Below are 21,739 nucleotides of genomic sequence, written 5' to 3' on the forward strand. Positions count from 1 at the left end.
TGCCCCAGGCCCCGGGCCCGGCAGGGGCCCCCACGAGAGTTTTTCGGGGGCCCTGGAGCAGGGCCCCCGGAGCTTCTTCCGCTCCCGGTCTTTGCCGGCGGGGGGTCCTTCCGCTCCGGGGCGGAAGGACCCACCGCTGCCGAATTACCGCCGAAGCGGGGGCCCCCCGCCGCCGAAGAGCCTAGGCCTCCGGAATCCTCTGGGCGGCCCAGCTATAAGCTAAAAATCACCATATGTGTTGCATTTTTCTTACTTTATTTCAACATATTTATAGCACATAGCAGGAGCCACAAAACTGAATTCAGTATAGATAATGACAACCCATGTTTGATTCTGGGACAATGGCCTGAAGCCTCCACCATTTGTTTTGTTGATGTTTGTTGCAATCTCCCTCCTTTCTCTGTTCAACTCCATTTCCTGATGCCATGTTAACAAGTAAATCCCCAATCCCTCTGCCACTCACTGACTGGGGGAGAGACACCCTTATCCCGGATTCCCCTGTCCTGAACCCTCCATTCCTCTGCCACTCACCAGCTGGGGAGGCACTTTACTCTCCAGACTGACACTGCCCCTCCCGGCCCCCACAATTCCCTGAAGGTGCCAGTGCCCTTTTTGGGCTCATTTATTATAGCATGACAGGGAGGCAGGATTTAGTGGATGACAGCAGAGGTGGGAGGGAATCAGAGCCAGGACTCCTGGGTTCTCCCCTGGCTCTGGGAGGGGAGTGGGGTCTGGTGGGTTAGAGCAGGGGGGCTGGGAGTCAGGACTTCTGGGTTCTCTCCCCAGCTTTGCTGGTGCCAGTGGCTCTGGGCCCATCTCAGCCTCCCTGTGTCTCATGTCATTGCAGGACTCCCCAGGCTGAACTGGGTTTACAAGAGCTAATTAGGGTGTCACCGGCTTCTCCTGCTGCCCCAGCTGGCTTGTTAGCGAAAGTGGGGGTTGCTTGCACTGTGCCCAGCTCACCCACAGCCCCAGCGCCTTCCTGCTGCACTTCTCTTCCCCGCTCCCCGCAGGAGCTGGTGACTTGACTCTGAGCAGATGAGGCGGCTGCAAGGTAAGAGGCACTTACAGCAAGCGTCCTGGGCCCCAGTCCCTCCACAGGGCTCAGAGTCAGGCTGTAAGTGCTGGGGGAGCATTTCCTTGCATCGATCTGGTATCATATGAAATCATCCAGAACAACTCCCCTACTGCTGCTGTTTATTCTTTGATATGTTAGGAGTAGTAGCAGGGGATTTCATTCACAGGGTAATGTTGTAATTATTCAGTTTGAATTCCCACAGCCAGCTTTTGCAGAGCCTCAAACAGAAGAGGGTCTGGTTGGCACACTGCAAACAGCCAAAGACTACGTTGTCCGTTTCTAATCAAAACTATACCTAAAATGTCAGAAAAACATTTTTCTCTTCTGTTTACTAGCTGACTCTTTTCAGAAAATTCACTGTATTGTGCAGACCCATTGTGATAGAGTCATCATATTTCTGATTTTTTGCCCTAGCTTACCTTATATAACAATCATCCATCACTTGTTTGTCTTTATCGTTATATTGAGATTTTGCTGTAAACAAGCACATAAAAAGCAAATGCAGCATTTCAAACTCTGGTTTCTAATTCTGCATGACAAATAATTACAGAGGTTTCTCCCACAACTGCCAAAAAGGATATCTGAATACATTTCATATAGCTTGGAGGTAGGAGGGAAGGGCTGCTAAGACGTGTCAGGCCAAGCAGGGAACTAGGAGCATAAAAAATTCATAAATTGCTTTTTGAAGTTTCTTCAGAACATCTTGAACTTTCATCAAGTATATACTGCAGGAGGGATCCCTCCTGGTCTTGAGATCCTGTTTAAAATGTTCTTGTACAACAAATAAGAAATAAATAAACTCTTTATGTTTCAGTTCTTAAATCAACCTCTAAGTATTGGGGAGTAGGCTGAAAGCTTCACAGGGATTCATTATCCTACATCTGCCTATTGCTGGACTCTTTCGCCTTCCTCTAAGGCACCTGGAACTGACAACTATCAGCAACACTGTACAAGGTAAACCGGGTCTGATCCAATATGGCAAATTAAATGTTCCTGAACAATAATAGTAAAACTTTTTCCCTAGAGTAATTTTAAAACCAAACCACTGAACTGAACAACCATTAACTTTGGGTATACAAAACCTGAATACAAATCTGAATTTTGAAATGCCTTTACTTTTTTGCTGCGTGAAAAATTATAGAATCATAGACTTTAAGGTCAGAAGGGACCATTATGATCACTCCTGCACTACGCAGGCCACAGAATCTCGCCCACCCACTCCTGTATGAAACCTATGTCTGAGCCACCGAAGTCCTCAAATCCTGGTTTAAAGACTTCAAGGTGCAGAGAATCTTCCATCAAGATACCTGTGCCCCACGCTTTAGAGGCAAGCGAATTTATCTGCAGGGCTGTCTACTCAGAGAATGATCCTGCTCCCAGTGAAATCAATGGCAAAACTCTGAGCATGATGGCAACAGGAACTGGCCCATAATGTACACTATTGTATGTTGCTACTGATGTGAGTAGGCTAGCAGGATAAATTATATGAGTTTGAATATCATATCATACAGGAGGATAAATTAAATTAGAACAGTTCTGAACCAGGGGCGCACACAGGGGGTTTGCCGTGACAAACTTTCTAAAGGGGAATGGCGAGCTTCCCACTCACTCATGGGATCACAATGCCATTCACTCAAATTTGGCTTGGCTGCCTCTCCATAACAAATGGATTTGAATGAGTGGCACATGGGATTGCTACATCACTGAGGTTTGGCCCAGCTATCCTTCCACCATGGTCGAGACGCAATTGGGCCAAATTTAAGTGAGTGGCATTGCTAGATGGCACATGGGGTCAGTACCCACTAGCACTCTTCGATTCTGTAATTAAGAAATACCACTCTGAAAACTTTGTGGATAGTAAGGTATGTGCTTTTAGAAAGTTTCCCCTCCTCTGCACAGATAGAGATCAGGATTTATTTGAAATAGAATCACCTTTATGGGAATTACTGCCCCAGTGCCATTTAGTTAACACTGTAAAGTCCCATTTTGTAAGGGGAATGGGGCTCCAAATAAAAAAAAAGTGGTAGGTAAGATTAAAAAGAGGTTGAGAACCCCTGAATTAAAAGAACTAACACACATAGATATAAGTGTCATAAATATCAAAAATATCCCCAAATGTAAGGCATCTGTAGATGCCAGCATCTTGGCAAGGGGTTAGACTAGATGACCCTTGCGGTCCCTTCTAACCCTGTGATTCTGTGCCTTAGCCCAGCCACATTGCACTTCTGATACTTTTTCTCCTGTATCTTAATAACATCAACAATAATACTTTAAAAAATTCAATTTCAAAGGGAAACCAAGAACAGAGAATACAGTGTATAGGCAGTGTAGGCGGGTGCTTCGGTGGAGCATCCACAGGCACGTCTGCGGGAGGTCCACCGGAGCCGCGGGACCGGCGACCGGCAGAGCGCCCCCCACGGCATGCCGTCCTGCTTGGGGCAGTGAAATGTCTAGAGCCGCCCCTGCCAGGGAAGAAGGTCAGTATCTATGTTGCCCATCTCTCTCATAAAGGGGTGATGATAGGAGGAGGAGGAAGCCTACCTGCTGATCTCTTTAAGGTAAAAGGGCTGAGTATGAAAGATGAAAGGGTATGAAAAGTATGAAGATGGCTGAGACATGCAGTTGGCAGGAATTACAACCCAGCCCCAAAATGGGGGCTGTAAATGCCTGGTGTCAAGAGACAGAGAGAGAGAAAGAGAAAGACTGCGACTGCTTATGCTTTAACTCACCCTGAGAGGAGGACTGTAACTCCTGATCCAAGGAGGGGAACTGCTTTAATTCTAACCCTGCTCTGAAAGTGCGCTGTGGGCTCCTGATGCAAGGGGAAAGTGAGTGGCAGCATTATAACTCAGCAAAGGAAGCCTTCCTGAACGCTCACACCAACCCTGGAGGGCTGTGAACTAAAAAGGCTGAAGAAGAAGGAAACTGAGGCTGGGTGCTGACAGAGCTACCTTAGGCCACAAGTGTGTGTCCTGGAGCCAGCAACCCTATAACACTGGCATAGTTGGCAGAAGCTGAGACTACCTCTCACCGAGGAAGGAAGGTGAAGCTGTGCAGAAGCTGAAGGGCTATCAGGAAAGAGAGATGGAGGAAAATTTCTGTCACTGGGTGACTGGTCCCTTTAAGAGGAAGTAGTATCCAGTGCACCTGTGCCTCCAAAGCTGTCTGTTAGCTTGGTTTCACGAGAGGGCAGCTGGAGCTGAGCATCTGGAGTGATGGGCCAGGCCAGGAGTACCCAATTTGGGAGGAAGATCAGTAATGGGGATACCCTCACTGGGGGTGGGGAGCTGTGTTGAAAAGCCTGCTTAAGAAGGAAGTTAAGGCTACCCCTGGCCATGGGGCTTTGGATGGAAAGATCAGCACACTTATTCTCACTGATTGGTAAAAAAAAATAAAAATAAAAGCCCTATGGAATGGCAGAGAAACCCTGGTATTATTTTCACTGGGGGAAGTTGGGACATTACTGGGTGATCAGTCTTCTTATGGAATGTGACTTCATGGGGTGTTACTTCAGCTATGTAGGGAGGCTGGGGTCTTCTCCTAAAAAGTTATCCGCTCCATGGAGGAAGAAGAGTCCCTCCAAAGTATACTTCCTCTGTGGGATGGGAGCACATATGTTAAGGACTTTCCTTTTTGAGAATGGAGACCTCAGGGAAATGATTAGTCATCCAGAGAAATGCGAGAAAGAATGGTGTCCACCCAGTCACTGGGCCTTGAGGAAACAAAAGAATTGGGGATAATTCCAACCCCCTTTCAGGGTATGTGAGAGCAATTAGCTGAGGAGTATCAGGTGACCCAAAAGAGAGTTCACCTGCTCATGATGGTCAGCGAACTGGAAGGGAGCAAGAGTCTATTCGTACCCAGACCCCACAGTCACGAAGCTGAAGGCATCAGAGAATTGAGTAAAGAAGCTAGAACTTGTCCTGAGATGAGCAAGGTTCTCAGGGGTTGTGCAGAGGAGGGAGTGTGTAACTGTGGTTTGTCCCCTTAAAGACTAGTGGCCCAGGACCCAACCAACCATAGTTATTAAACAGGCACACGTGAGCAGGAATAGCTGGTTCCCTATGGAGCAGCATGAAGTGGAAGAGGGGCTGTGAGAGTTGCAGGAACTTCAGTGACTGCCAGAGACAGGAGGCCTGACAGTAGCCTTGGAGAAAAGACCCTGAGGGCAGAAACTAAGGCCAGCAGGTTAAATGGCCTTATGCTGGGTTTTTCCCCCTCATTTTGCTTTTGGTGTTTCCTGGAAAATAAATAGAGCCTGCCAGAAAGGCCTGCAAGACTGATTTGTTGAGAGCATAGCTGTGGAGCCCTGAAGAGGGGGAGATTTGACAAATGGGTGCTGCAGACTCATCCAGGCCCTGAGGGAGGTGCTTTGGAAGAGGCCACACTAAAATACTTAATCACGTTGGAATTTATAAAATCAGCTTTGAAGTTTCTATCTTCTGGGTTATTTCTATCTTCTGGGTTATGTGAGCATGACTCTTCTGATTGGAATATGTCAGAAAAGTACTAAAAACCAAACAAACTCATTTTTAATTGGTCAAACCATCCAGTCAAATTCACCTTTGAACTGAGACAAGCAAGGGAAATGTCAGCTTTGAAGGCATTTATTTGGGAAAACTTAAAAGAGAATGTAGAAGCAGCAAAGAATCCTGTGGCACCTTATAGACTAACAGACGTTTTGCAGCATGTTAAAAGAGAATGGGCTCTCAGAAACTTAGCTAAATTACTTTGCTCTCAAAGTTACTGGACCAGTTGCAAATTTGAACAAAGAACTGTCTCTGCATGGTTTTTAATAAACAAAATAAACTTAAAATCAATTAAACTTCTTGCTAAGGTTAACTAATATACTAAATAAGACTTACACAATACAATAATCAAATCAAGGTCACAATTGGAATTCTCAGTAAAGTAATAATGATACTGAATTGAATCACCAGTTAATCAGGTTATGAAATGAATGCAGCCAATAATCAAATCATGAGGTTAATACAGCACGTGATCAGTTCTTACAAATACTAACCAACTAAAGGAGGTGGTTGTTTTACATCTCAGCCTTAGAAGTGATACTTAGGCCTTGTCTACACTGGCAAGTTTCTGCCCAGTAAAGCAGCTTTTTGCATTGTAACTCCTGATGTGTACACATTGCCAAGCCACTTAGTGCGCAGAAACTGCACAGTTGCAGTGCTGTAAAAAACCCACCCCGATGAGAGGCGTAGAGCTTTCTGTGCCAGGGTAGAGCACCGTGATTCCAGTGTAGACACCCTGGTCGATTACAGCACTGCGATTGGCCTCTGGGAGGTGTCCCACAATGCTTGTTCTTGCCTCTCTGGTCATCGGTTTGAACTCTACTGCCCTGCCCTCAGATGACCAACCGTCATCCCCAACCCTTAAATTCCTTGGGAATTTTCAAAGTCCCCTTCCTGTTTGCTCGGTGATGCATGCAGATGGTCTCAGCTCATCTTTCCAGGTGACCATGCCTGCTCCATGCACCAGGCGATCCCTTGGAGCAATGCTGAGCTGCTGGACCTCATCAGCATTTGGGGAGAAGAGGCTGTCCAGTCCCAGCTGCACTCCAGCCATAGGAATTATGATACCTAAAGACAGATTTCACAATGCATGACAGAAAGGGGCCATGACCAGGACACACTTCAGTGCAGGGTCAAAGTGAAGGAGCTGCGGAACACCTACCACAAGGCATGGGAGGCAAACAGCCGCTCCAGTGCTGTGCCCATGAGCTGCCGGTTCTACAAAGAGCTGGACACAATACTCGGTGGCGACCCCACCTCTACTGCAAAGGCCACTGTGGATACTTTGGTGGCTCATGTGCCAGTCGACAGTGAACCGAGCCAGCAGGAGGAAACCTTGGACGAGGATGTAGAGGGGGTGAGAGACCCAGAGGCAGAAGATGACTCACAGGCCAGAGATGCATGCAGCCAGGGTCTCTTCTCTACCCCAGAGGAGGCTAGCCAGTCACAGCTGTCGGATCTTGGTGAAGCGCAAACAGGAGAGGAGGCCCTTGGTAAGTGGCTTTGAATTTGGGAATCACTGAAGCGAGTTGTTGCGGAGGGGTGCCGAAAGCAGGCTTGTGTCTGTATGATGTGCATACCAGCCTAGTCAGAGCTGTGAAACAGGGTGTTGATCGACTCCCTCACTTCAAGAGAATCTCCCTGGATCTCCAGGAAACGCTCATGGGCAATCCGCTGCTGCAAGTTCTTTGGCAGAGCGGCTTTGTTTCTTGCCCCATTAAAGGTAACATTCCTGTGCCACTCTGCCATCACAGGGGGGTGGGGAACCATTGCTGCACACAGGTGAGCCGCCTAAGGGCCAGGGCGGAAGCTGCAGTCATGGAGAAGACCCTCCGTTGTTTCCCTGCTCACCCTCAGCAGCAAAATATCTTCCATAATGAACACAGCCTGTGGAAAACGTGGGGACAGGAGTGATTATAAGGCTCCCCCTACAGTGCTGGCTCTCCCCAACAGCCACGTGCCCAGTGTACAGTACAGTCCTGGAACACTGATTTCCCCTGCCCCCGTGGTTACTCACCATTTTGGGGGTCTTGTGCTTATGTGTGCTTGCCTGGGGTCAGCCAGCTAGTGACAGGTAGGTGAATAGTGGCTGTGTTTTAAATCACTGAATCAGTGGTCTCTCTGTTGCAAACCCAGCAGCTCCGCACCCACCCTCCCCAGCAGCCACTGTCGTAAAACTCATTCCCATCTGCCCCCCAGACACTGCCAACACACTCCTATCAACCTCCTGGCTCCAGACTGTACCCGCGGCATTCCACTCCTCCCGCATCACAGTCCAGCCCTGCGGACTTCCAGTACCCACTGCACTCAACATCCGTCCCTCTGCAGTTTATACCTGCTGAAGTACAGTACTCCAAAGGAGAAGGTTGGAGATGATACCTGGACATACACAAATCTTTAACCATCCCAAGATCCCACCTGCTCCTGGGACCCTCCCTTCCCCCATCCCCCTCAGTGCTGATGGGTTTTTTTTTGTTTGTCTCTCTCCTCCGGTTGTTTTTTAATAAAAGAATTGTGTTGGTTTGAAAGCAATCTTTATTCTATTAATTGAAAGCAAACAGAGCCCTGCAAAGCAACAGGTAATTTTCTTAAACCTTCATAGTGCATCATCTGCAACAATCACAATCACCTCCTAGCATTACAAGCACTGCACTCCTGAGCATAGCAATGAATATTAGTGGCTTTCAGCTTCAAATTGCTGGCTCAAGGCCTCCCTGATCCTTATGGCCCTGTGCTGCACCCCTCTAGTAGCCCTGGTCTCTCTGGCTGTTCAAATTCAGCCTCCATGCACTGAGCATCAGCAGTCCAGCCCTGAGTGAAGCTTTCACCCTTCCCTTCACAAATAGTATGGAGTGTACAGCACACAGCTATAAGTATAGGAATATTGTCATTGGCCAGGTCCAGCTTCCCATCCAGACAGCGTCAGCGGGCCTTTAAATGTCCAAAAGCACACTCAACAGTCATTCTGCACTTGCTCAGCCTGTTGCTGAACCGCACCTTGCTGCTGTCAAGGTGCCCCATGTGTGGCTTCATATGCCATGACATTATGGGGTAGTCAGGGTCGCCCAGGATCACAATGGGCATTTCAACTTCCCCTACAGTGATCTTCTGGTTTGGGAAGAAAGTTGCCGCTTGCAGTTTCCTGAAAAGGCCAGTGCATCCTGCACCTTTCTCGACCAGCCTGTGTTAATGTCTGTGAAACGCTCATGGTGATCCACAAGCGCCTGCAGGACCATAGAGAAATACCCCTTCCGAATAATGTACTCGGTGGCTAGGTGGTCTGGTGCCAGAATTGGAATATGCGTCGCATCTATTGACCCTCCGCAGTTAGGGAAGCCCATTTGTGCAAAGCCATCCATAATGTCTTGCATGTTGTCCAGAGTCACGGTCTTTCGGAGCAGGATGTGATTAATGGCCCTGCACACTTCCATCAGCACGAGTCCAACGATCGACCTTCCAACTCCAAACTGGTTAGCGACCGAGCAGGGGCAAGCTCATCACACAGTCATATGAATGTGGCTTTCCTCAGCTGAAAGTTCTGCAGCCACTGTTCGTCATCCTAGACGTGCATCACGATGTGATCCCACCACTCAGTACTTTTTTCCTGAGCATTAAAAGTGGCATTCCACTGTGGTCAGCACCTCCATGGATGCAACAAGCATTCTTGTTTCATAGCTACTACGTGTAGTGAGATCGGTGTCACACTCCTCCTGCCTTTGTAGTTTAAGGAATAACTCTACTACCACTTGTGACATGTTAGTGAGAGCGAGCAGCATACTGGTCAGCAGTGTGGGATCCATTCCTGCAGACCGAAGAGGTAGAGTGCGCAGTACACAAACCTTTGAAAGATGGTGCCAAATGCGGACAGAAGCACAGGGATTGCTGGGATGTGAAGCAATGCATCATGGGGCATTGGGACAGGACCCAGGATGCCCCGCAACTCCCTCCGCTTTCCCACAGCTCTTAGCAGCAGAAGAGGAAGAGATGCTTTGTGGGATAGATGCCCAGAGTGCACTGCTCCGAATACTGCTGCAAGTGCTACAAGTGTGAACATGCTTTTGCGCAGGCAGCTGACAGTGTGAACACACAACAGCAGTTTCCCTTCAGCGCTTTCTGAGAGGCACTGTAACTGCCGGTGCTGTAACTCTGTCAGTGTAGACATGCCCAAAGACTCCACTAAAGCTCCTGTATACCTAGTTACTTTACAGTTGGCTGCCTCCCCAGTCTAATTTCTCTACTTTTGATGGCAGTCAGCAACATTTACTTCCCCATTCTGTTGACACGCTTCACAACCAGAGTTACATAATGTGATTTTTAAGGTCGGATTCACTTAGAATTTTAGTTGGGAAATGATTAATGGTGCCTTCCTAATATAAATTTACGTATCTATCTATCATTTAAACACACAATCATTCACACTTCAGAAGTGTTACAGAAAAAACAATGTAACAAAATAGGAAAGAAAAAGATTCAAAGGAAAGAAAAAGACTGACTCTTCAGCTTGCATGGTCTTTGGCTTCATAAGACATCAGAGGCCAGACTGCAGTTCAGGAGAACTTGAAATATGTTAGTATCTCTCTGTTGGTATGTCACTTTGATTTGGCTTGTAATGCAACTAATTTCATGACTACTATATTACTTTGGAGAAATGAACGATCAGATGAGAAAAGAAGATGGAGCTGATTATGTCTAATGCTCCTATTTTGCAAAAAGCTTAGCTTTGACATTTAGGACAAATGAAAAACATTTTAAATAGGGAAGAGGTACAAGTGGAAATGATAACTTGCTGTGCAGAAATCTGAATGGAAAGTGACCCAGACTGTGGATTCAAAGTCACAGGTGGAGTAGATATGAAGGGAAAGCCTCTATTATTGCAGAAACTGAAAATAAGGCATGAGTGTTTAGCTAAGGAATATCAAGGGCAGGAATTCCATTGGAATTTCCTAACCTTATGACATAAAGAATAAAACTCCAAAGCCTTCCCTAATGAAACTTCCAGAGATTCAATTAGAATCCTTCTGATGGTCTTTGTTAGTTTCTGTTGGACTCTGTCGTTTTAAACCGGAGGAACAGTAGCTCTAGGAAACTGGAGGATCAGTAGCTCCAGGCAAATAATATATGGCTCTGTCCCAAAATCTAGCTGACTCACTGAATCTAACAGAAACCAACTGAAAATGTTTCAGGATTTTTGAAGAACAGGGGAAAAGAAAAAAACTGGGATGCTACTATGAAACTGCTATCTATTGATATAGCTCTATCTTACAAAGACAGGAGCTGATTATACTCCCATTGAAGTCAATGGCAAAATCCACAGTGATGTCAGGATTGGACCATACTTCATAGTAGCAAAGGAATTTGACTTGAAACAAGGGTCTCAGAGATCAACCTTTTTTGGGTCTCATGCTCCTTTATACTGAAATAATCCATGTAGGACACTGGAAACTCTTCAAGCTTGGATTTGCCAATTCACTTGACGTAGGGAATTGATTTGCTCTCAACTGAAGAAACCCTAAAATATGGAGACGCCTTCTACACTAGCTCCTGACTCACCCAGCCCTCCAGCCTGTAAGCAGAATAGCTGAGATGGATCCATAATGTCTCCTGAACTACCCTTTTCCCAGCTGTGGAGCTGGAATCCCAAGGTTAGACTTCCACAGGGATGCGATAAGCCAGCAGCATCCCATAGAATCATCCTAGCACTTTCCCTTTCTCTGTTCCATGAGCCAAGATCTGCAGATATATTTTCCCCACTCATTCATAAAGGTGGAGGAGAGCATTTGGGCCTGACTTATGTGTTTCTTAATATGAATTTAATGCTTGTGAAAGGCATGGAATAACTGTCTAGGATAGAAATCACCATGTTCCTTTAAGAGGAAAAAAAGTTATAGGAACAGAAGAGCAAAATGAAAGAAACAAATATAAATCTACACATGATCAGTATATAACCCTGTTATACATTTGAAGAAAAATTCTATTATCAGTTTACTAGGTTTTTGAACTGTGATGGAAAAAATGAGATTTCAACAGTACCATTTCCTTTATGGCTCTCAAGTTGTCAGTTTTTAAATTCCTTCATTCAAATGCAGAATTTTTTCTGAAATTACCTTGATGTACAGTGTGTGGAATATTATCTATTTTGCACTATTCTGGTGTGATGTTCCATTTTATGTACCTGCATATTTTGATGTACTGTGATTTTATATAACTTTATTATCTATGCTGAAAGTTGTATAAATTAAAAACAAATCCTCTGCATCCTTACTGCTAAAGCTCTATATTAAGCTACCTCTAATGCTGATATTACGCCATGCACACTATGCAATGCTCAGGAAAAGTCTTCTGGCGTTGGATGCACTGTAGGTTGACTGACATGCAGCAAATGAGAACATGATCCACTTCACTGCAGATTTCAAAATGATAATTAAAACAGCTACTTTTCTGCCCTGCTCATGAGAAATGTGTGCTCAATGTGGGGATTAGAATATTTAATACAATACAAGAACTAAGTGGTTGCTTCAAAGAGGGGCTGGGAAAACAGCTCTGCAAATGCAGCAGACCTTGCAACCAGAATGATTTTTCAGTGCTTGCTTTAAAGTGTATCTTTGGGTGAATGGTAACGAGGGATTAATGGGTGTTTAATAAATTTGAGCAATACAGTAGCATGAGACTAATGAAAAGAAGTTACATAAGTAAAGAGACTGCAGCCTGATATGCATGATCTATTTTCAACAGCCCTTTTAAAATTCTATTCTCCTAAATGGCTGCTATGTTAACAATGGTTTTGATATTTCAGCTCTGTTTTCTCTGAACCAGTCTTATGAAATGAAAGGACATTTGTATAGAGCATTACAAATAGGACAAAAATAACTGAGCTATAGACAAGCTGCACATTCTAGGCTTCCTCTAAAATGTACTTTTTCTGGAAAAACATTCAAGCAGTTTTTATTCAGAATCATGCATTGTACATGAGTATGAGGGCAAAATTCTGTCCCTAGGGGCACAATAAGCCCCTTTTTGCAAAGAAAAGCCATACTTATATAGGATGAAAGCCTGCCACTCCTTACTACTCCAGATGTGTGTGTGTGCCTATTGAGAAGTGGCATGGGTCCATAGCCTCTTGATATTTCATAGACAGTGTCCAGGAGGAAAGGGGACATGCTTCTAGGAGGCTGGGAACACAGCCACTGAGTCAGTAAATTACACTGGCCCAGAAAACCACGTACAGAGAGAATTGAGGCTCTCAGACTATTCTTGGTGACACTCTCTGTAACAACCCCAGAGTGAATCTCACATCTAATGCACTTGTTGCTGAGCGCACCACCTGCCTTCTTCGGGTGCACTCATTTCCAGAATAGCAGCCTTTCACAACACACTTCACAATTTCATGCTGCCAAAAATCTCATGTTTCACACACTAAATCTGGTCATTTTGCATGGCTGTAGTTTATACCTGGCTGTCTTTGAAGAAGTTGCTTGGTGTCACAGCTACTGAAATTATGAGACTGATATTCATTCAAGAAGTCATAAAGCAATGTGGATAGTGTTATAAGCGAATACATAAAATGTAACAAATGCAAACTGCTGTGAGAAAGATGGCATCTTTACTATAAAAAAATCTTCAGCCCTGGGAGAAAAAAGACATGCAATGTACCTGAACAGTTGATTTAGAAGACAATATTATACAGTTTAGTGATGTGCATTTTCATAATTGTTTAAATGTGGTAAAATGCACATTGCCCAAATTATTTCACATAAAGGCTATAAAAGAATATATATACTTTATAGCACTGGTTTAGTTTCCATGTGAAGATTATGTACAAATGAGGACAGTCCTTGCTTGTTCATGAGTAAAGAAATATTGAGATCCTCATAATATTGCCAGTTCTTGCAATTTTATTTTCACTTTCACAGTAATTAATGTTTTTCTTAAATGCCCAGCTCATGAAGAACATAAGAATGGCCATACTGGGTCAGACCAATGGTCCAGCTAGCCTCGTATCCTATCTTCCAACAGTGGCCAATGCCAGATGCTTCCAAAGGAATGAACAGAACAGGGCAGTCGTCATGTCATCCACCCTCTGAAGTCCACTGCTGGCATCTGGCAGTCAGAGACTTAAGGAGATCTAGAGCATGGGGTTGCATTCCTGACCATCCTGGCTAATAGCCATTGATGGACCTGTCCTCCATGAACTCATTAATTCTTTTTAAACCCATTTATAGTTTTGACCTTCACAGCATCCACTGGCAATGTGTTCCACAGGTTGAATGTATTATGTGAAGAAGTGCTTCCTTTATTTTTTGTTTTAAACCTGTTGCCTATTAATTTCATTGGAAGACCCCTGGTTTGTGTGTTAGGTAAAAGGGTAAATCACACTTCCTTATTCACTTTCTCCACACCATTCATGATTTTATACACCTTTATCATATCCCCCCTTAGTAGTCTCTCTTCCAAGCTGAACTATCCCAGTCTTTTTAATCTCTCCCCACTATGGAAGCTGTTCAATACCCTTGATCATTTTTTGTTGCCCTTCTCTGAACCTTTTCAATTTCCAATATTCCTTTTTTGAGATGGGGCATCCAGAATTGCATGCAATATTCAAGGTATGACCATACCATGGCTTCATATAGTGGCATTATGATATTTACTGTCTTATTATTTATCCCTCCCTCGTGTCTCCCAACATTCTGTTAGCTTTTGGGACTTCCACTGCACATTGAGTGGATGTTTTCACAGAACTGTCCATGATGATTCCAAGATCTTTTCCTTGAATGGTAAAAGCATCATTTTGTATGTATGTTTTCCAATGTGCCTTATTTTGCATTTATCAACATTGAACTTCATTTGCCATTTTGTTCCCCAGTCACCCAGTTTTGAGAGAGTTTTGTAACTCTTCTCAGTCTGCTTTGGACTTAACTATCTTGAGTAATTTTGTATCAATTGCAAACTTTGTTACCTCACTATTTACTCCCTTTTCCAGATCATTTACAAAAATGTTGAACAGCACCTGTCCCAGTAACGATCCACAGGGGACACCACTATTTACCTCTCTCCATTGTGAAAACTGACCCTTTAGTCCTACTCTTTATTTCCTGTCTTTTAACCAGTTACTGATCCATGGGAGGACCTTCCCTCTTCTCCCATGACTGATTACTTTGCTTAAGAGCCTTCGGTGAGGAGCCTTTGCAAATGGTTTTCTGAAAATCCAAGTATACTAAATTCACTGGATCACCCTGGTCCACATACTTGTTTACCCCTCACAGACTTCTAATAAATTGGTGAAACATGATTTCCCTTTATAAAAGCCGTGTTGACTCTTCCCCAACAAATTGTGGTAATTTCATTCTCTACTATAGTTTTCATTAATTTGTCTGGTACTGAAGTTAGGCTTACCAGCCTGTAATTGCCAGGATTGCCACTGGAATCTTTTAAAAAAAATTGGTGTCACATTTGCTGTTCTCCAATCATCCGATAAAGAGGCTGATTTAAGTGATAAGTTACATATCACAGTTAGTAATTCTGCAATTTCATATCTGAGTTCCTTCAGAACTCTTAGGTGAATCCCATCTGGTTCTGTGGGCTTATTACTGTTTAATTAATCAATTTGTTCCAAAACTTCCTCTATTAACACCTCAATCTGGGACAGTCCCTCAGATTTGTCACCTTCAAAGAATGGCTCAGGTGTGGGAATCTCCCTCACAACCTCTGCAATGTAAAGAATTAATTTAGCTTCTCTGCAATGGCTCTGTCTTCCTTGAGTGCTATTTTAGCACTTTGATCGTCCAGTGACCACATTGATTGTTTGGTAGGCTTCCTGCTTCTGATATACTTAAACATTTTTTAGAGTCCTGGGAATATGTGGTAATGTATGTTTCCAGCCCTCAGATCAAATGAACTCCAAATGTACTTTTTTAAAAAATGACATTTAAGCCAATCTCATTATCTTAGGGATGTGGAGGGCACAAATCATGATTTTTGCATGCTTGGTTGACAATACTGCTTTCCTAATACTGGATCAAATCCTGTGATATGCTGAACACCTCTCAGCTCTCAGTCACTAATTGAGACCCTGATATAGCTACCACTGAAGTCAAGTTGGCTTTCTTTTGTGCTCTTGGGCAGTCCAATATTATGCCCCATTCTCAATTGCCCTGTTGTTCCTAGGTAACTGGGATCACAGTATCCATGAAAAGCAGGTTTTAATGGAACTTTAAAACTTACATTGAGGATGTACAGGAATAAGCTTGCATAACTGTCTGATAATGACAAGGTAGGAGTTAAACTGAATTTCACCACATATTTCATTTCCTTCTACTGATGTGAAATCTCCACTCCCAGTTTACAGTGATGGCAAAGTGGTGTCCTAAAGTCTGTGGCATTTAGAGGGGCTGTAGTAATAGTCCATAACAGAAAGGAATGAATTGGAAGTTGCATTGTTTTGGCATATCCACACCCATTTCCATTGTCACTTTGTCCCTAACATCTTATTCCCATTTTTATCTTGTGAAGCTTTGGGAACAATAACTACTGTATCTTAGTAACAGAAGGACAAATTCTGTACTAGCTCAGTAGAACTGCACAGATGCAAATTAGGGCAGTATTTGCTGCTAACTATTTAGGGACAGAACTTTAATGCAGGTTTGTTTCTGTAGTAGATAAAAACAATAACTGCCGTGTATTACAGTATAGGTATCTTCACCAGTGAAATGTTTATTTTAAGGTAACAGAAACATAGATTTCTGGTTACTGCTACATTGATTTTCTCCCTTATTTGTGTAAATAAATCAGAGTCCAGCAAGTAATTGCTGGAGCCTTATCCCATTCATATACCTCCAGACAGTTAACACTGAAGGTAAGGACTTATGTGTTGGTGATGATTTATATATTTTAAAAGCCCTTTACAAATAATTTCCCTAAGCTCCATATACTACCTAATAGCATAGTGTTCAGGCTTGTTCTCGTTAACACATTACATCTTACCAGTTAGAGGAGCTGCTGTGAGACAGCCTTATATTATCTGAATCCAGGTAAGTTGGATTCACAGTCTCAGAAGGAATAGTACATTGTGTAAGGACCCACGGGTGCACAGCCTCAGTTTTGGCAGGTCTAGACACTGTGGCTGTGGGGGTCCTAGGTCTCTGACACTCCCTCATCACCGCTGAGGGAGAGAGATATAGCACTACTTTACTAATCTTGGAAGGTCAGGTCCCACAGGAAGTCCTATCAGGATGCCCAAGGCCAATCAGGTGCCCTATCTCCAGTGCCTCTCTGGTTCCTGCCCTGATGCCTGGTTCCTGATCATTGGCTCTGATTGGTTCTGACCCATGACTGGACTCCTGACTTTAACTCTGACCATTAGGCGATACCACTGTTTCAAGGAGAAGAGGGATCCTTCTCCTGATGTTACATATTTTTCAGTTCAAAAGAGGTACAGTGAGCAGTTCATCATTTTCCAATGAAAAAGCAGGATTGTCTGACATAAATAGCAGTGTCTGAGGGAAGATGTTTAATTTCAGGCATTTGATCTGTCCCAGAGAAGAAAGTGGGATGAGTCTATTTCTAACAAAATCAGGGGATTTTTGTTTGCAATGAAGAGGAAAAATCAACTGAATTACTAGTGGTGATGATTCAGATAGTTTGGTGTGTACATGTCTATAACTGTGCCTGTTTGAAAAAGAGACAGCCAAGCCCAAGACTGCTGCTGTCTCTTCATCTGGCTACATTGGGAAGGAGTGCAGCACTTAATTGCTGCATTTATGGAAATTTAGCACTTAGTAAATTAATGAATTGTGCCATTTCTTGCACAATATGGGCAAAATCCTACCTTGTGTTGCATAGGTGCAGCATGCAGGGGAAGAGAGCACAAGGGTGGTTTGTCTCCTCCCTTCCTCCACTCCCTCCAGCTATATGCACAAACAGCAACAATCTATTCCACTCTCTCTCTCTCTCTCTCCCCAGTGCTAGTATAGCAATCTGGACAGAAGATTTGCGGGCTCCTATGTCTTCAAGAGAGTGTAGCCATTCACATTTTCTACCACCCCCTGGGTCCATGGCAAATGGGGAACAAAGAGGAGGGTGCATACTGCTCCTTTTTGGAGCAGCAGTAAGGAATGCTACCAATCGCATTGTCCCAAGCTCTCTTTAGCAGTACAGCAACTGCCCCAACATGGTTTCTGGGCCCTCTGCTAGGCCACTACTGTTCTGCTTGCTGACACAAATGCCACATTTGGTATATTAAGGCTATATGTACAATTTTTAACATACATGCAAGAAATCAGCAGTCATTGGTAGAGTTAGTTATAAAAATAATGTACTAAAATTTGAAATGGCTGAAACATTATTAGCAATATCATTTTTCTTGGTTATAATAAGAGAAAGGGGGGGCGGAGTCTTGTTTACTTGTTATCTTTTTGATAAAACTGGAACTCTCCAACTCCCAGGCAGCCACTATGTTAGAATTCAACTTCAAACAAGGTATTTAAACTTTAAAAATACTGCTCCATAAACACGTGTCTAAGTAGTTATTTGAAGATGAAGTTGGCCTCCGTGACTGCCTGGGAATACAGAATGCTACAGTCTAGCATTTGTGAGAGTCAAACAGTAGTGCTTTTGAAAAATGATTTAATTATTCTGAGGCAGAAACTTTCTGTAAACAATACAGAGTGACAATATTAAATTACAGTGATATTACCAACAAAAAAAAAGAGAGAGAAAGGAATCAAACTTACAAGAAAAACAAATTTAAAGATTATAGTACATAACCTTTATATATATAAAAGTGAAATACATACATTATAATGCTCATAGGACATTGGTCAAATTCTGCCACTCTTCCTCATGTTATGCAGTCCCTTACTCTTTGTGAAGGCCCACTGAAGCAAATGTGGCTATCACAGAGTAAGGGACTACTCACCATGCGTAAGAGAGGCAGAATTTGGCTGTTACTGAGTTAAATTAATTCAAGTAATCACTACTTTTTCTATATATTGCTGCAGACTCATTATATTGGATATTGTCTAAAATGGGAACACAGTATCTCTCAACTAAGGACACTGTACAATAAATGTAATGGAGTGTTGATCTCTTTAAAAGTATAAATCAGTAGATGAAAGAGTATGTTAGGTTTTTGTTTTCTGAGTGAGAGAATATTCCATTGGTGATATTCTGGGGGAATCCTGGCTCCACTGAAGTCAGTGGCAAACTCCCACAGACTTCAATAGAGCCACAATTCCCTCCTCTGTCTCTTAACTTGTCTAATAATATGTCTTCATCCTACCAAGATTCATTTCAAAGATACTGCCAGTTTGTGTACCATGTAACTGTAGGATTGTTCCAAATCCCAGCATTTAAACAAATATCTTTCCAACTGTTTCCAAATCAAGGCCATATGTTTACATATGAGAGGACCTGGGGAAAGTAGTAGGCTTAAAAACTTCAGATGAACTTTATGCTTTAAGTGGGAGGGGAGTTCAGGTTGAGTGCTCTCCATTTCCAAATAGGAGACTGTATTATCCAGATGGAAACTAAGCTAAGCTATTAAAGGGGGTTTGAATGGGACACGCATGCACAGGAAGGCAAAATAACACCACATGATGCTGTTTAATTGGTGGAGATGATTGACATATTTTTCATGAATTTTAATTTGGTATCTGTTGTTATTTTTTGTCATTTTGTTCATTCCCTTGTGAAACCTGTGCTGACATCTCAACAACAATTACATTTAAAACAAGGAGGCCTGAAATTAAGAGATCTCTATTGTTCTGCCAGATGGTACTAATGGGTATAAAGAATATCAAATTCCCCACCCCGCAAACCAGGTTTTGAGAAGAGACAAAAAGAGAATGCATTTAGATTCTAGCTTGCTTACCACTCCATATCAACTCAGCAAAGATTTGTTTAATCTCTTTACTTATTATATATATATTAGAAATGCAAAATGAGAGCGCAGATAATTTATTGGCTACCACAGGCATGAAAGACATTTTATGGTGTCCTTGATCTACCCCACAATGAGGGAAGTAATTTAGACCAAGGTTTGGTTTTCATTTAAAAATGGGTAATTAGAGGCAGAGCATTAAATTTTTACCACTTGCTGTTTTTTGTGGGGTCCCCAGACAACATATTTAAAACTTTCCTTTGGCCATTTACATGGAAAATGCAGATAAGCTGATGGAAAGTAAACCTTGGAGAGAAGAGCAGACTCAGATTTGGACCAGTTATCCAAATATTTAAAAAAAATGTTTTCTTAACATGAGTTAAAATGATATCCATACAGCTCAAGGGCCTGATCCTGCTCTCATTGAAAGCAAAATTCCCATTGAGTCCAATGACTGTAGGATCAGGCCCCAGAATTTTGCACTCTTTTTCCACTCCATTTATTTCCTCCAGCACACCTTTATTTAAGGAGAAATAATATCCTAAATCATCATCAGACACATTGTGTAATTGGAAATCAGGATTCTACAAAGTTCTGAATAATTTTTAGAACCAAATCCTCTCATGAAAAGACTCTAATCGACTTCATTGGGAACTATTCTTGTGATCAAAGCAACGACACAGATTGTCATTATTTTGCTATGTTTAATCTGTTATGATGTTCACAAAAACTGGGGAGTGGAAACCTGATAGGGTAGTTAAGACATTTTTATTCATGGAGAACATTCCTTTATTGAGAGGTATTTTAAATATACAATGGCTTTCATTAATAAATCAGAATTTACTAGCTATGATACATGGTATCTGAGCTAATGCAATTATGGGTTATTGCCAAGTGGCTCCAGGAAAGTCGGTCTTCATTGCTCATTGAAGTGAGCACTTTGCAAGAGGCACTCGGAATCCTGAAGGATTGGACCCTAATTTTCTCATCTGAGGCCTGGTCTATACTACAGAGTTAGGTCGACATAAGGCAGCTTATGTCGACCTAACTCTGTCAGTGTCTACAGTAAAATGTAGATATAGCTCGCCCACTACACAGACTTAATAACTCCACCTCCGCAAGAGGCGTAGCACTTAGGTCGACGTAGTTAGGTTGATGCAATATCAGTGTAGACTCTGCATGGCTTACATCGACTATTGCTGCCTTTCAGAAGCCATCCCACAATGCCCCACTCTGACAGTTAAATCAGTGCAAGTGCTTCTGGTGAGGATGCACACTGCCAACACAAAAAGCATAGCGGGGACATGCAAAAGGGATTTTAATTACTGCGGTGGCTGTACGTCAATGTAATTTAGGTGAACTTAATTTTGTAGTGTAGACTTGACATGAGTTTCTAAGTGTTAAGGCTTCAATATACAAGGCCAATCAACAAAAGGATGTGCACCCCTTATAATTCTGAGCAGAATTTGGTCAATGGACAGTGTGTGAGACAATTTGGGGGAATCTGTAAAATTTATGAATTCTGTGTGAGATTATGAAATCTGTGACTATATCTTTACTATCCTGGAAATTCCATTTTGAATATGCTTCCCTTTTGCCTTCTCTGTTGTCTGTTTTCCTCCAGGCTGGGTTGAAATTCCAGAAGCTGGTGGGGAAAGGTTATGTAAAGAGGATTGTTGATTAAAACTCTCTCCCATCAAAATGGAATAGCTGTAAACAATAGACTGACCCCCAACCAGGAGAACTGATTCAACAGGGCAGAGGTTGCTTGGAAAGGAAGTCACCTAGTAGGTGTGTCTGGTCATCTGAGGAGGCTGATCAGGAAGTCACCAGACAGAGGGATGGAAGGGTAGAAACTGCTCTTGTTTGCCCTCTGTTTCTGATGTATCTCACCAGCTCAAGCTGAGAGGAGATGCAAGTAGGATCATGAAGAGGCAAGAGAAACTCTGCTTTCCTAAACACAGTTGGATTCCCAAGGTGAGACAACAAAGAGATTCTATTTAAGATGTTTGTTGTTTTCTAAATGATGTGTACTCTATGCTTTATCTGTTAAATAAAAGAGCAATGGTGTTAGAATCCTGTGCTAAGTCTCTCTGTGAATGTTATATGCCACACTTAAGATTTGCCTTCTGAGAGAGCTAAATAGTAAACCAGAAGGCTCATGCCTTTTGAGTGCAGTTCTGTGAGAGATTGTGTCTAAGCTACTGTGGTATCTTGGGGGATCAGCACTGGATCTGGGGTCCCAAGGCAGGTGGGAAC

At 43.1% G+C, this 21,739-nt stretch overlaps 1 long non-coding RNA gene across 4 annotated transcripts in view; it reads left to right on the top strand.

The window, feature by feature from the left end:
* The first annotated feature begins 1,895 nt into the window (after window positions 1–1,895).
* LOC123373069 overlaps window positions 1,896–21,739 on the top strand; it is a 79,800-nt gene continuing 59,956 nt past the window's right edge. For all 4 annotated transcript variants that reach the window (XR_006580546.1, XR_006580549.1, XR_006580547.1 and 1 more), the window contains exons 1-2: window positions 1,896–2,032; window positions 21,105–21,457. This is a non-coding gene — a long non-coding RNA (uncharacterized LOC123373069). The remainder of the gene's footprint in view (window positions 2,033–21,104; window positions 21,458–21,739) is intronic.

This window comes from Mauremys mutica, chromosome 6 (assembly GCF_020497125.1).
Source record: "Mauremys mutica isolate MM-2020 ecotype Southern chromosome 6, ASM2049712v1, whole genome shotgun sequence".
NCBI lineage: Eukaryota > Metazoa > Chordata > Testudines > Geoemydidae > Mauremys > Mauremys mutica.